The sequence below is a fragment of the Magnolia sinica genome, chromosome 6 (genome assembly GCF_029962835.1).
Source record: "Magnolia sinica isolate HGM2019 chromosome 6, MsV1, whole genome shotgun sequence".
In the NCBI taxonomy this organism is placed as follows: Eukaryota; Viridiplantae; Streptophyta; class Magnoliopsida; order Magnoliales; family Magnoliaceae; genus Magnolia; species Magnolia sinica.
In genome coordinates, this window is record NC_080578.1 from 75,304,583 (window position 1) to 75,321,781 (window position 17,199).

The 17,199-nt window shown below is 42.2% G+C and overlaps 1 pseudogene; it reads right to left on the reverse strand.

Moving 5' to 3' along the window:
• LOC131249657 (uncharacterized) overlaps positions 1-17,199 on the reverse strand; it is a 66,357-nt pseudogene that overhangs the window by 25,048 nt on the left and 24,110 nt on the right.

The window sequence follows — 17,199 nt, forward strand, 5'->3', positions numbered from 1 at the left end:
TCAGCAAATTCTATGGGGACCACAGTAGTGTATTTGTTATATCTACACCCTCCACGTCACCCACCTAGATGATGTGTTGTAATCCACATCGTCCATCTATGGGGCCCCTCGTGATATATGTGTTACATTCCAACCATCCATCTGCATGGACGTCTTGCTGGGTGGGGCTACCTTGATGCATGTATTCTATATCACACCATCCATCTTTGGACAGTGCTGCTGGGGCACCATGATGTATGTGTTTTATTAACACTGTTCATCCAAAGCTGGTGGGTCCCACACATGTGGACCCACATGGGAGCTGATTGGCTGGTACTGCTCTCAGCTATATAGTTGTTATATTAAAGTTAGAAAGCTGGTGGGTCCCACCTTTGATGTATGTTTTGTATGAACATAGTCCAGGACACTGGCAGGCCCATTTCGATATATATATGAGGCCCATTGGTGTGACCCATGTGATGCGGCCCACTTGATGTATATGAGGTCCATATGATGATGCCCGATGTGATGTAATGAGGCCCATTGTGATGTATTTGGGGCTCAAGTGTGAGGCCCATTGTGATGTATTTGGCCTATTGAGATTGTATATAGCCCACCATGATGCGGCCCATTGTGATGTATGTGGCCCACCATGATGCGGCCCATTGTGATGTATATTGGCCCATGTGATGTGTATTAGGCCCATGTGATGCGGCCCACTGTGGTATATGAGACCTTTATGTAAGGCCCATCATGATTGTATAAGGCCCATTATGATTGTATGAGGCCCATTGAGATTGTATGCGGCCCATTATGTTGTGTATGAGGCCTTTGTGTGAGGTTATGAGCCCACTTTATGTTTGGTCCTATGAGGGTCACTCCTTGGGAGAGATGTTTATTAAATGTCCACATTGATGGAAAATGATGGTTAAATGTCTACATTGTGACCTTCCCTTAGGCCCTTTTTTAGGTCGATTATCGAGGCCGAATGTCGAGGCCGATTGTCGAGGCCGAATGTCGAAGCTGAATGTCGAGGACAATTGTCGAGGCTGATTACTGAGACCGATTATCGATGATGATTATCGGTGCCGATTATCGAGGCCGATGCTGATTATCGATGTCGATTATTGAGGCCAATTATCGATGTTGATTATCAGTGCCGGTTATCGATACCGATTATGAGTATGTGACAACATAGCATCATGATACATACTCATACTCATCATCTGCATGATTGTTATGAGATGTGATTGACCATTGCATATGTCATAGGGTAGGTTGTTTATGGGACTCCCTAATAGGCAGAATCGTCCCACATAGGCATATGGTATGCATAGGATTGATGTATGACTGGATTGTATGACTCATGCATCACATATTTTGTAATATGACTACTGTACACCCTAGTGATATCAGGGACGTAGCCTCCACAGGCATATCGTGGATGATGAGATGGGACACGAAAAATGTTTGGTTCTAGCATAAGAGCGCTATAGATGTCCCTGGCTGAAAATTCTGAAACTACCATGGCTAGGAGACGCCCCAATGTCGAGATCAAGTGGATATATATGAGCGCATGAGGGCTGTATACCAGTAGGCCACATCTCCCACTGTGTCGTGGTCGGTTGGGAGGGGGTATGACCTACCTGCCTGAGTGAGGGGGGAATATCAAGGTTGAGTTTGACTAGCTTGAGGAATGGGTCTGCTATCGACGAGCCGGGCCCGATATTGGCAGGTCGATAGTGAGATCTCTTCTATTTACCTAGTTGTGCGCTAGGATAGGGACAATAAGCTGACATAGAGTGTAATAGACCTAGGTGATGATCCCAGAGATGTACAATAATGATATGTGGACTTAGTAAGTAGGAGTTGCATACTCATTCATTCATTAATTCATTCATTCACTATCCGCTTGTGTTGATGGTGCACAACTAATTATTATTTGCATCTTTGCAATGGCCAAGATTTCGGTTGGGGCGCGCGACCAACCTGAGATCAGGAGTTTACCACGTTGAGTCTGACTATCCAAATTTAGGTACGAGACTGGTTTGGATAGAAGTCCCTTGTGATGAACCCCATAGCCTTCAATACTAGGTACTATCATCTTAACTTCACACTCTAGCTTGGTCATTACATTCGCACCACATACTATGTCTGCGACATACGTCATTTGGGGTTGCTATGTTTCTACATTTATATGGCCTAGATGATCCTAACGGTATTTGTGGACTCATCAGGATTTGTATATTGCACTGCATTCTCAGTATATGATATTTTACTTATTATGTTTTTATATCGTATAGCCTGGATAAGGCTGATGATATTTATGGACTTATGTAAGACCCGTATCCTAGTCCGTACTGTTCCATCGACTCCCGCGATCTTCCCGTCGAATTCTGGCAACCTGCGACCCATGATCAATGTTTGCGCACAACCCTAAGCCGTATCCTGTAGACTTGAGTTGGCTTAATCCGAGACTTATATCATTGCAACCGCACCGTCGCCGTGGTTCCAATGTCGCGACTCACGCACCGATGCGATACCCTGGCCGGAAGATGTGGGCCGGCGTTTATTTCGAAGAAAACACCGCGCGTTGTAATTCCAAGAGAATCTCTACAACATGTCCCATCAATCAATCAATCAATCAATCCATCACCTCATGTTAAGTACAAGAGCACCCATGCTTTCTTTCTCCACAAGTTAAGCAACCACCAAAGTCAACCCATCACTCACCTCACATCCATCACTCCATCACCCATCACTCTCTCTCCTTACATCCTCTCTCTCTCTCTCTCTCTCTCTCTCTCTCTCTCTCTTTCTCTACACAATTTCCAAGCAACCAAAGAGAGAAAAAAATGGACGTCCAAGCCATCCCAAGTGAGAAAAAAAGTGATTTTGGTGGCCCACCTTTACATCCCAAAAATTCATCATCCTAGCCCTTCATTTCTCATTCTCTCCATCAAAGTGAAGCACAAGGAGACCGGCTTTCCAACGGACTGAGAAGATCAAACGGCGGGTGCTTCTATAGGCTAGTTTTCATATTTTTGTGATGGCCCAAGTGGGGCCTACCGATCGATGGTATGGATCTCACTTTGGACCCTAAGATGTGGCCGATGGCCCACCTTGATCTTCATGATCATTCCATGATGGGGCCATTCTCCATGGACCCCATCATGATGTTTATTTTCTAGCTTAAAAAGGGGTCATCTAGACCTTCTATTTCAGTGGAGAAAGGATCTCCACTGTTGATTTTGATTGGTGGGCCCATATGAAATGGGACACACTTGTTGTATGTTTTAAATCATGCAAGGGAGGGCCCATAATGTCGGGGTCCCTCCATCACACGTATGTCCCACCTTTTCTTTCTCTCTCTCCCTCTCTTTCAGTTTTTTTATTGTTGTGTGATATGTCCATGTGGCCCACCCAAATGGACCCCACCATAAAGCATGTATTTAATGTAAGTGATTTGTAGGCGGGGCCCACTTGTATATATGTTGTTCCACACCACCCAGCTATTTGGTGGCCCACTTGAGCAAGGCCCACCTTTTTACATGTGTTATGCTCAAACTGTCCAGTGTTCAGGGATGCTGAACGTGAAAGGAAAAAGAAATATTAGCTTGATTCTCAAGCTTTGGAGAGGGCTATCCATGTAGGCCCCACCTCGATGTAAAAATCCAATCTGCGCCGTCCATCCTTTTCCCCATACCATTTTAGGCGTTGAGCTGAAAAATGAGGTTAATCTGACTCTCAGGCGGGCCATAGCATAGCAAACAGTGTGTCTACCATTGAAATCTACCCTGTTGTTTTGATGCGTAAAAAATATAGCGAATATTGGGCTCATTTGGTTTGTCTTGAGCCGCAGAATCCAATGGGTAGGGTGGATTCCCCTGGTGTGGGCCCCACGACGGAAAAACCTCGAAAAAATGAGTTTTAAAAGAAAAAAATAAAAATAAAAAAACAACACAGGCAGCGCCTGCTGCTGCGTCAGCAGTAGCAGAACATTGCTACGTTTTGGCGGACGGTTAGCAAGACTACTGTCCTAGTTGTGGGCCCCACCAGGATGTGTGTTTTATATATCCACACCGTCCATTTTGTAGGCCCCCTCAGGGCAGTGGGCCACCCCAAGAATCAGCCATATTGGAAACTCAATTGGCCCATGTCACAGGCAACAGTGTGACTGAACGTTTGCCTTTGAACCCTTTTGGGTATCCCAGAAGTTTTGGATCAGCGTGAAATTTATTTTCCCTCTTCATCTGGGTCCATGTGACCTTATCAATGGATTGGATGGTATATAAACGTTATGGTGGGCCCCACATGGAACTCACCATTGATGTATGTGTTTTACTCACACCGTCCACGGCTGTGGATGGTGGAAACCACCGGGGTGCATGTGTTATGTCCACACCATCCACTGTTTGGATGGTGGGACCCACCATGATGTACGTGTCCTATCCACGCCATCCAGCCATTTATCTAGTGGGCCCACATCAAGGAAGCAGTGTTAATTAAATGTCCACCATTATGACCCTATTTGTGGTCCAGACATTTTGGGTTAGCATGAAATTTGTTTTTTTTCCTTTTCACCCAGGTCAGTGTAACCCCGTTAACGGGTTGGATTGTAAATAAACATTGTGGTGGGCCCTAAGTCTATGTGACAGTACCAACAGGTTGGGTGGAAAGTAAACATTACAGTGGGCCAGGTCTATATAACCTTACCAACACATTGGATGGAAAATAAATGTTATAGTGGGCCACACATATGGACCCACCTTATGAAGCAGAATGGTTAGCGTGCCGTACACCAGCTATATAGCTGGTGTATGTGACATCACCAAGCTATGTGGGCCCCACCTGTTTCACCTTCGCCATCCATCTACGGGACCCACCATGGTTCATGTGTTGCATCCAAACCGTCCAACCAATTTGAAAGCTTATTTTATGACAAGAGCTAAAGAACGAGTCAGATCTAAAGTTCAAGTGGCCCCACCATTGTAAATAGTGGAGACTGTGACATCCATCATTCAAAATTTTTTAAGGGCCACAGTAAATTTCTAGTAAGCTGATATTTATCGTCACTTCATCTATCAATATGTTAACTTATGAATGGGTTGAAGTTGTGAACTACAAATTGGTGTGGCCCACCTAAATGTATGTATTTTGTATTCACACCTTCCATTCACGTGGCCCCCACGTGATGTGCGTGTTTTATCCAAGTTGTTCATAGATGGGCCCATTTAGAATGAGCAGGGCCCAACCCATTGAGATGTATTTGAGGCCCAGTAAGAGGCCCAATATGTATGTGTAGGATCCACTTCAGATGTATGTGTTTCATCTTGCGATGTGGGTCCCCTTTAATGTATGTATTCTATACATCGTCCATGTGGACGGTGCATTTGAGGCCCAACTGTGTGGCCCACCTTTGATATGTTTATAGTCCATCTGTGAGGCCCACCTTTGATATGTTTATGGCCCGTTGTTGAGGCCCACTTGATGTATATGAGGCTCATATGATGTGGCCCATTTGATGTATTAGGGCCCATGGGTTGAGGCCCATTGTGATGTATTATGGCTCATGGGTTAAGGCCCATTGTGATGTATTAGGGCCCATGGGTTGAGGCCCATTGTGATGTATTTGGGGCCCATGGGTTGAGACCCATTGTGATGTATCCAAGGCTCATTATTGAGGCCCACCGTGATGTGTATGAGGCCCGTTGTTGAGGCCCACCTTGGCATATATAAGGACTATATGATGAGGCCCATTTGATGTATTTGAGGCCCATGAGTCGAGGCCCATTGGGATGTATACAAGGTCTATTGCATTGTGTGATTCCACTATGGGTGATGTAATGACATTTATGGCGGGCCATGCCTTGGGAGCAATGTTGGTTTGACATCCACATTGTAAGATTAATGTTAGTTAAATGTCCGCATTATAACTCTCCCTAGTGCCCATTGATAGGCCCATACTTGTTATGTGTTGGCTGTCTAGGCCCATTTGCATTGTAAGGATAGTTCATTACTTTACAACATGCTTAGTATAATTCCATGACTCATGCCATATGCACCATATGTATGCTTGATATGAGTAGTGACTGATCATTGCATACACCATTGGGCAGACTATTTACGGGACTCCTTATGAGACAGAGTGCCCACATCATCGCGCTATACGTGCAGGATTGCTGCATGACTGGATAGTGTGACTCATGCATCTCGCATATATGTGACTTGATCATTATACACCCTAGCGACATCAGGGTCGTGGCCTCCACAGACACATTGTGGATGGCCAAATGGGACACCGAAAATATTTGGTTCAAGCACTATGGGCACTTAGGATGTCCTTGGGTGAAAATCCCAGAACCTCCGAGGCCAGGAGTAGCCCCAACGTCTAGACTGAGTGGAACATGAGCATCCAAGTGCCGAATACCAGTAGGCCACATCTCCCACTGTGTCATGGTCGGTTGGGAGGAGGTGTGGCCTTATCCGCCCGAGTGAGGGGGCTATAAGCTAGGCTGAGTATGATCAGCTCGTAAATGGGTCCGCTATCGATGATCCGGGTAGGTATTGGCAGACTACTGGTCAGGCGGATAGTGAGGTCTATTCCGCTTGCTGGGCTATGCAGTTAGGGAGGAGGCAGTCGGAGTGGAGTGTAATAGACCCCGGTGATTTTTTCAAAGAGCAACTGTACTGATATGTGGACTTATTGAGTAGGAATTGCATAACCATTCATTCATTCATTCACTATCCACTCGGGCTGGTGGTGCGTAACTATTTATTATGTGTACCATTGCATGGCTAGAATTTCGGTTGGGCGCACGACTAACCTGAGATCAGGAGTTTACCACATTGTGTCTGACTATCCAAATTTAGGTATGGGACTGGTTTGGATAGAAGTCTCTTGTGATGGACCCCATAGCCTGTGATACTTCGTATTATCATCTCGACTTCACATCCAGCATGGTCATTTCATTCGCACCACATATTACATTGCTTTTGCAGTACTTAACATTTCAGGTTACTATGTTTTTGCACGAGGTTGATGGTATTCGTGACTCATCAGGATTTACATATTGCATCCTCAGCATTGTTATTTTCTTATTATGTTTTGCATCGCATGGCCTTGGTACAGCTGATAGCACTCATGGACTTACCAGTATATTTTCGCTTACTTGGATATTATATGATTCATGTCTTGTCAGTATTTTCACTTATTCCGATGATGTATGATTTATGGGCTTTATGGTATACTTGGCACTTACCTTGTGCACACACTTCCACCACCCTCTAAGCTTTTGTAAGCTTATGCATGATAGATGCATGCGGGTGGCATTAGGTTGCAGCAGCGTTGAGCTTGGAGTGTGCAGCTATCCTCTGGAGCTTTGATTTCGAAAAATATGTATTTTCCTTTCTGCATTGTATCCAAACGATTATATTAGTGGATATGTGATGATGATGTTGCCTTTATGATTTGTGTGTACTTGTGGTTATGCTTCTTATGAGACAAATGTATGTTGAAAAATCCTCCTTGTAGGATCCCAGGATCGAAACCTGGCGTATGTATACTGGGGGCCGAGAATGGGGTACTACGGAGGTTGTCGGCACCGGGTTTGTGATTGGGATTCCTGTGAATCCGATTTTCGGGTTTGATGCGTGACAACTTATCAGTATGTTTTCGCATTATTCTGATATTGTACGATTTATGGATTGCCAGTATTTTCACTTACTCTGATATCTATATGCTTAACACGTGCATCGCACACACTTACACCACACTCTAAGCTTTCTATAAACCTATGCACGATAGATATGTGTAGGTAGTGTTAAGTCATAGTAGTGTTAAGCTTGGAGCGTGCAGCTGTCTCCTGGAGTTTCGATTTTTGATATATGTATTTCCCTTTCAGTACTGTATTCAATTGTTTATATTGGTGGATATGTGATGATGATGTCGCCTTTGTGATTTGTGTATACTTATGGTTATGCTTCTTACGAGATAATGTACACTAAAAAATCCTCCATGTAGGATCCCAGGATTGGAACCTGGTGTATGGGCACTAGGAGCTGAGAATGGGGTACAAAGGAGGCTGTCGGCACTGGATTCGGTGATTGGGAATTTTGTAAGCCCAGTTTTCGAGTTTGGAGTCTGACAGAAGTTGATATCAGAGCATAACTTGGGAATACCTGAGGGTAACATCACATACCTACTGATAACTCCCTTACTCTATATGATTGTTGAGAACTTAAAATGATTAGATCCCCAAGTTTGAATAACTTAGAGACTTTCTGACATAGCTCCCTACCGTTGAGATTGTGAGGCTGCATAGTATTCCAGTATTAATCATTTCTGACCGAGATCCGAGGATTAATAGGGTTATCATAGTTCTGATGAGGCCTGAGATTTATGAGCATTATTCTCATCTCTTAGGTGTTTGATTATGTTGGTATGTTATGTTCTGATTATATCTATAGTGAAAGGATTTCCCTCCCTTATGAGTTATGTATTTGTTGTGTTGTAGTTTAAATTTCGAGGATAAAATTTTTATTAGGAGGGGAGAGCTATAAGGTTCGTATCCTAGACCATACCGTTCCGTAGGATTCCGCGGTCCTCCCTGTCGAATTCTGGTAACCCACGACCTATAATCGGTATTTACGCGTAATCCTGAGTTACATCCCGTATTCCAAAGTTGGCTCAACCCGGGACTTGTATCCTTGCGACCGTGCTGTTGCCACAGTTCTGACGCAGTGTCTCGCATGCCGATACAATACCCAAGCCAGGAGATGTGGGTCCGCATTCGTTTCAAGAAAAATGTCATGCATTTGCAAAACCGAAGAGAACCTTTCAAATCAATCCCATCAATTAAGTACACATTATACCTCAAGTCAAGTACAAGTAACCCATACCCTACCCTTACCTCTCTCTTACACAAGTACCCTAAAGTCAACTCTCTCTCTCTCTCTCTCTCTCCATCCATCACCCATCCCTTACATCACATCTCTCTCTCTCTCATCTCTCTCTTCACTCCCAAGCAACCCAACCATGAGAGAGGATGTCCAAGCTCTCCATGAGAAAGAGCAAAGAGTGGCCCACCATCCTACCACCCAATCCCACCCTCCAAGGATCATCTCAACCATTGAAATTCATCCCTTGGAGCACTAGAAGGTATCAGTGGAAAGAGGAGTCCAAGATCAAACGGTGGGTGTTCATAGTATATTAAATTGTTGATTTTGTATATTTGAGGGCCCACATATGGTGGGACCCATCTTGATGTATGCATTGTATAGGGAGGATCCATAGTGGCGGGGTCCCTCCCCTTCTCACGTCTATCTCTTTCTTTGAGTGTTGGCGTGTGGCCCACTTGATCCACGCTGCACAGGCGTATGGACCCACCTCTGATTTATACATTTTATCTAAGCCGTCCAATGGTGGGGGACCACCTCTTATTTAGTCGCTGCATTAAAGTCATCCAGTTCTATGGGTCACGCATGATCTCAGCAGTCCATCTTTTGGGACGTGTGGACCCCAGTCATGAGGTATGGGTTATATCTTGACCGTTCGTCCGATGGTGGGACACACTATGATGTCTGTGTAACACCAGTTGTCCACCTGGCTGGACATGGGCCCACCCCACATGTGTGACACGTGTAGCGAGTGGGACCCACCTTAGTGCATTTATTCTATATCCACTACGTCCATCTGCCCTGGACGATGGAATGGATCCCATTGTAATGTATGTGCTTATGCATATCGTCCATCCATTTCAGCTTACATGGGGCCCACCCCACACGTGCTGCACGTGTGGGATGGGACCCACCTTGATGATATGTTGTATATCTGCTTCGTCCATGGTAAGTGGGACCCACCTTGATGAATTTATTCTAATCCAGCCGTCTGTCCAGCGTCCAGGTCTTGACACTAGACGCCCTTTTCAAAAAAAAACTTATACAAAATAAATAAAATAATATATAATATAATAAAATATAATATTAATAATGTAATTATATATATATGTATATATGTATATATGCATATATATATATATATATCATATGTGGTGGGCCCCACGTGGAACCCACCTGATGAGATAGAGGATTGGCTAGTGTACCTCACACCAGCTATCTAGCTGCTGTATTAACATCAACAAGTTCTGTGGGTCCCACCTGTATTACGTCAGCAAATTCTGTAGCGACCACAATAATGTATTTGTTATATCCACATCATCTATCTATGGGGCCCCTCGTGATATATGTGTTATATTCCAACCGTCCATCTGCATGGACGTCCTACTGGGTGGGGCCACCTTGATGCATGTATTCTATATCACACCGTCCAGTATGTGTTTTATCAACACCGTTCATCCAAAGCTGGTGGGTCCCACATGTGTGGACCCACCTGGGAGCTGATTGGCTGGTATCACTCTCAGCTATATAGCTGCTGTATTGAAGTTAGTAAGTTTGGTGGGTCCCACCTTTGATGTATGTTTTGTATGAACATAGTCCATGACGCTGGCAGGCCCATTTTAATATATATATATGAGGCCCATTGGTGCGACCCGTGTGATGCAGCCCACTTGATATATATGAGGCCCATTGTGATGTATTTGGGGCCCAGGCATGAGGCCCATTGTGATGTATTTAGCCCATTGAGATTTGTATATGACCCACCGTGATGCGGCCCATTGTGATGTATATAGGCCTGTGTGATGCGGCCCATTTGATGCAGCACATTATGGTGTATGAGACCCTTGTGTAAGGCCCATTGTGATTGTATAAGACCCATTATGATTGTATGAGGCCCATTGAGATTGTATGCAGCCCATTATGTTATATATGAGGCCTTTATGTGAGGTCATGGGCCCATTATATGTTTGGTCCTATGAGGGTCACTCCTTGGGAGCGATGTTAGTTAAATGTCCACATTGTGACCTTCCCTTAGGCCCTTTGTTAAGCTGATTATCGAGGTCAAATGTCGAGGCCAATTAACGAGGCCGAATGTCAAGGCCGATTATTGAGGCTGATTGTTAAGGCCGATTATCGAGACCGATAATCAATGATAATTATTGATGCCAATTATCGAGGCTGATGATGATTATCGAGGCCGATTATCAATGTTAATTATTGGTGTCGATTATCGATACTGATTATGAGTATGTGACAGCATAGCATCATGATACATGCCCATGCACATCATCTGCATGATTGTTATGAGATGTGGTTGGCCATTGCATATGTCATAGTGCATGTTATTTATGGGACTCCCTGATAGGCGGAGTCATCCCACATGAGCACACGGTATGCGAAGGATTGATATATAACTAGATTATATAAGTCATGCACTACGCATTTTGTGATATGACTACTGTATGCCCTAGCGATATCAGGGCCGTAACCTCTACAGGTATATCATGGATGGTCAGATGGGACACCAAAAATGTTTGGTTCTAGCATATGGGCGTCATAGATGTCCATGGGTAAAAATTCCTAAACTTTTGTGGCCAGAAGACACCCCAATGTTGAGACTGAGTGGATATATATGAGCGCATAGGGTCGTATACCAGTAGGCCGCGTCTCCCACTGTGTCGTGGTCGGTTGGGAGGGGGTGTGACCTTACCCGCCTTAGTGAGGGGGCAATATCTAGGTTGAGTTTGACTAGCTTGAGGAATGGGTCCGTATCAATGAGCTGGGCCCGATATTAATAGGTGGATAGTGAGATCTCTTCTACTTACCTAGTTGTGCACTCGAATAAGGGCGGTAAGCTGGCATAAAGTGTAATAGACCCCGATGATGATCCCAGAGATGTACGGTACTGAAATGTGGACTTATTGAATAGGAGTTGCATATTCATTCATTCATTCACTATCCACTCGTGCTGGTGGTGCACAACTAATTATTATTTATATCTTCGCAATGACTAGGATTTCGGTTGGGGTGCGCGACCAACCTGAGATCAAGAGTTTACCACATTCAGTCTGGCTATCTAAATTTAGGTATAAGACTGGTTTGGATAGAAGTCCCTTGTGATGAACCCCATAGCCTGCGATACTATGTACTATCATCTCGACTTCACACTCCAACTTGGTCATTACATTCGTACCGCATATTGCATCCACAGTATACAACATTTGGGGTTGTTATGTTTCTGCATTTATATGGCCTAGATGATCTTGATGGTATTTGTGGACTCATCAGGATTTGTATATTGCACTGCTTCTCAGTATATGATATTTGGCATATTATGTTTTTGCATCGCATGGCCTGGATAAGGTTGATAATATTTATGGACTTACTAGCATGTTTCCGCATTATTCTGATATCATACGATTTATGGATTGCCAGTATTTCCACTTACTTTGATATCTATATGCCTGGCACATGCATCGCACACACTTACACCACCCTCTAAGCTTTCTATAAGCTTATGCATGATAGATGTGTGCAGGTGGCGCTAGGTCGCAGCAGCGTTGAGTTTGGAGCGTGCAATTGTCTCTTGGAGCTTCAATTTTTTATATACGTATTTCCCTTTGAGCACTGTATTCAACTGTTTATATTAGTGGATATGTGATGATGATGTTGCCTTTGTGATTTGGGTATACTTGTGGTTATGCTTCTTACGAGATAATGTATGTTGGAAAATCCTCCATGTAGGATCTCGGGATTGGAACCTGGTGTATGGGCGCTGGGAGCCGAGAATGGGGTACTATGGAGGCTGTCGACATTGGATTCCGTGATCGAAAGTTTTGTGAGCCTAATTTCTAAGTTCGGGGCGTGACAACATGTCCTCTGAACCAAATTTCTCAACAAATAGCTTTAAACGATGTCCATTTACTTTAAAAACATTGCCATTGTTTGGATTTGTTATCTCAACAGCCCCATGAGGATAAGACATTAATAACATTGAAAGGGTTGGTTTAACGAGATCGGAGTTTACACAGAAAAAGATGTAACTAGGAATTGTACAAAAGAACTTTTTGTCCACTCAAGAATGATTTCTAAAGGATGTTCTTGTCATGGAACACCTTCATCCTATTCTTATAAATTCTCGAGTTCTCGTATGTGTCATTCAGATCTCTTCAAGTTCATTTAACTAAAGTTTACGCAGCGAGCCCACGCTGTCCAAATCAAAGTTTAGATTTTTAATAGCCCAATAGGCTCTATGTTCCAATTCCACAGGAAAGTGGCAAGCTTTCCAATAAACAAGTCTAAAAGGAGACATTCCAATAGGGGCCTTAAATGCGGTACGATAAGCCCATAAAGTATCGGTCAAGCGGATTGACCAATCCTTACGATCAGGGTTAACCGTTTTCTTTAAAATGTATTTAATCTCCCTATTAAAAATCTCAACTTGCCCACTTGTTTGTGGGTGGTATGAGGTGCTCACCTTGTGAGAGATGTCATATTTCTTCATTAAGTTCGCAAATGGCGTATTACACAAATGTGAGCCTCCATCACTAATGATGGCCTGAGGCATTTTGAACCGGAAAAGGATGTTTTCTTTTAAGACTTTAATGACTGTTTAATGGTCATTATTTTAGCACAGGATCGCTTCGAGCCATTTAGTGACATAGTCTACTACTATCAAAATATATAAATTCCCAAATGATTAGGGGAATGGTCTCATGAAATCGATAACCCAACATCAAATGTTTCAATGATGAGAATGGGGTTCAAATGTATTATACTTTGATGGGATAATGCTCCCAATTTTTAACAATGCTTACAAGCTTTGCAAAACTCATGAGTGTCCTTGAATATAGTGGGCCAGTAAAAGCCGCATAACAGAATTTTGGACGTGGTCTTTTTACTAGAAAAGTGACCACCACAGGCATGAGAGCGACAGAAGGAGATGGCACTTTGGTGTTTATTGTCTGGCACACATCTCCTTAGAATCTGGTTTGGGCAATATTTAAATAAATATGGATCATCTTAGAAGAATTTTTGTACCTCGGCAAAGAATTTCTTCTTATTTTATGCAATCCAATGTGTTGGCGTGAAACTTGTGGCAAGATAATTAGCAATATCAGCAAACCAAGGTGAGTGAGAAACTTTAAACAATTGTTCCTTAAGGAACATCTCGTTTATAGGTGCCATCTCAAGGGAAACAGGGAGGTCAAGTCTCAAATGATGGTCAGCCATTGCATTTTCTACTCTCTTTTTATCTTTTATTTCCAAATTAAATTCCTGAAGTAGGAGGATCCATCTTATTAGACGGGGCTTATCATCATTCTTAGAAAGAAGGTACTTAAGCACCGCATGATCGGTGTGGATGATGATCTTAGATACATTCAAATAGGATCTAAAATTGTCCAAAGCGAATACTATAAACAAGTGTTCATTTTCCATAGTAGAGTAATTTAGTTGGGCAGGATTTAGAGTTATACTTGCATAATGAATAATGTAGGGCTTCTTTTCTTTTCTATGGCTTAACACCGCCCCAATAACATAGTCAGACACATCACGCATAAGTTCATAAGGAATGCTCCAATCGGGTGGTTGCATGATAGGTGCGGTAGTTAACATGCCCTTGAGCTTAAAGAAAGCTTCTTAGCATTACTCAGTCCACTCATATGGTATATCCTTTTGAAGTAGATTAGATAAAGGGCGAGAGAGGTGACTAAAGTCCTTTATGAATCTTCTGTGAAACCTTGTGTGTCCTAATAAGGATTGAACGTCTCGTATGCTCTTAAGTGGAGGTAGGGTAGAGATAAGATCAAATTTAGCTTTATCTACCTCAATTTCGTTGGACGAGTGATATGTCTAAGAACAATTCCCTTATGAACCATGAAATGACACTTCTCCCAATTTAGTACTAAAATTCTTTTTCTCATATCACTTCAGCACACATTTAAGATTCTCCAAAAAATCACTGAAGGATGGACAAAAGACAGAGAAGTTGTCCATGAAGACCTCTAGATATTGCCCTACCATGTCAGAAAAAATACTCATTATGCATCGCTGAAAAGTGGTGGGGGAATTACACAGTCCGAATGACATTCTTCAGTAAGCAAAGGTGCCAAAGGGGCATGTGAATGTGGTCTTTTCTTGATCTTTAAGAGCTATTTCTATTTGCTGTAGCCTGATTACCTATTAAGGAAGTAATAGTATGAGTGACCAGCTAGCCTTTTCAAATTTGATCAATGAAGGGCAAAGGAAAGTGGTCCTTCCTCGTAATAGTATTCAGTTTCTTGTGGTCAATGCACATTCTCCAACCATTAGTAACTCTAGTTGGCATGAGTTCATTGTTGGCCTTGGCTACGATGGTGATTTCAGATTTCTTAGGAACCACCTGAGTTGGACTCACCCATTGACTATCGGATATAGGGTATATGATACTCACATCCAATAGTTTAAGTACCTCAGCCTTAACCACTTCCTTCATATTTAGATTTAATCTATGTTGTAGTTGCCGAAAGGTCTTCGCATTATCATCTAGATAAATGCGGTGAGTACAAATCAAAGAGTTAATTCCCTTGAGGTCCGCAATCGACCATCCAAGGGGTCCTTTATGCTCAATGAGAGTAGAGATAAGCATGCTCTCTTGTTCTTGCTTAAGGTGAGAATAAATCACCACCGGGTATTCTCATCTTATCTTAAATAGACATATTTCAAATCATAGGGTAAAAGTTTTAGGTTAAGCTTCGGTGCTTTGAAGCTAGACGGTAGAGACACTACATTAGTTTGGGGCAATTCCTCAAATTGTGGCCTCCATCGGTTAACTTTAAGTACTGGTGCAGTATTAAGCATGAAATCCATCTACCTAATTATATCATCATTCAAATTGGCGGAGTGTGCGAAACATACATGTAGAGGGTCAGAGGATAAGGTCAGAAGAGTTTTATCTTCCATGAAAGAATTAATCATGTTAATATCATGGGCATCATCATCATCCTTTGCCTGTTTACTCATATTAATAATAATATTGAGCTCCAATGTCAAATTTTCAAAACACAAATTTATCACTTCATTCCTACAATTAATTATTGCATTTGATGTGGTAACGAATGGGCAACCAAGAATGACTGAAATTTGAGTGCTCATGTCCACGATGGGTTGAATATCCAAGACGATAAAATCTACTTGGTAGTAGAATTTGTCAACCTGGACAACAAATCCTCAATTATTCCTTTCAGTACATGGACTGGACGATCGGCAAGTTGTAATGTGGTCCAAGTGGGTTTTAATTCACCTAGACCCAGTTGTTCGTAGACCGAGTAAGGAATTAGATATACACTCGCTCCTAAGTCAAGCAGTGCATTCTCAATCCGATAGTTCTCAATTACACAAGTAATGGTTGGGCTACTATGATGTTTGTACTTTTGTGGCACATCTTGCTTTAAGATGGCACTCACTTTTTCTGTTAAGAAGATTATCTTTTGAATATTTTGTCATCTTTTGGTTATATATAAGTCTTCAAGAAATTTGGCATATGAAGGTATTTGTTTAACGGCATTCAGTACATCAAATCCATCATCAAAAGAGATAGAAGCCCTTATTATACTCAAGCTATTGTATGGTACTTAGAAATTTTTAATAGCTTATTTGTTTTAATTCCTTAATCTCTTATGCTTTGAATTGTATTTTATAAAAAGAGTAAATACTCTTTTCTGAGATCTTAAGAAATTCAAACAAGTAGCCTTTGGTTTGAATTTATTTAAAATCAATCTAGAACCTTGAACCCTTGTCTATATGATTGAACATTGAACAAATCTAGTACAAGAGAAGCGGTTCTACGGCTACATCGACTGTTACATCTTCAGAGGAGAAGATAAGTATATTCTGCTTTCAATATTTTGGTTTTATTGAGATAGCCAGAAAATCTCATTTGTTGGTTTTCCTGAAATAGTCGAAAAATCTCAATAAGGGGTTTTTATTTGTGATAGCCCTTTAAAATCATAACTGCATTAGATTTTAAGGTGACCCTGAGAAAACCTTATTTATAGTGAAAGCCAATACCACATGGATAGTGATTATTATGAGTGGAGTAGGTGTGGTTGTTTGAGAACAGTTGTTGTACACACCGAACCACTATAATTCTTGGTGTCATGGTGAATTTTTACTTTTTACATTTGTGAAGAATATTTGTAATTTTATTTATGTAAAAGTGATGAATGTTTGTAATAGATATCTTTATTTTCTCTTGTTTGGTTTGATATCTTGATTCTTACAAATGTTAGTGAAATAAGGTTGTCTTACCTAAACTTAGTTTGGGTGAAGGTTGTCCTACGA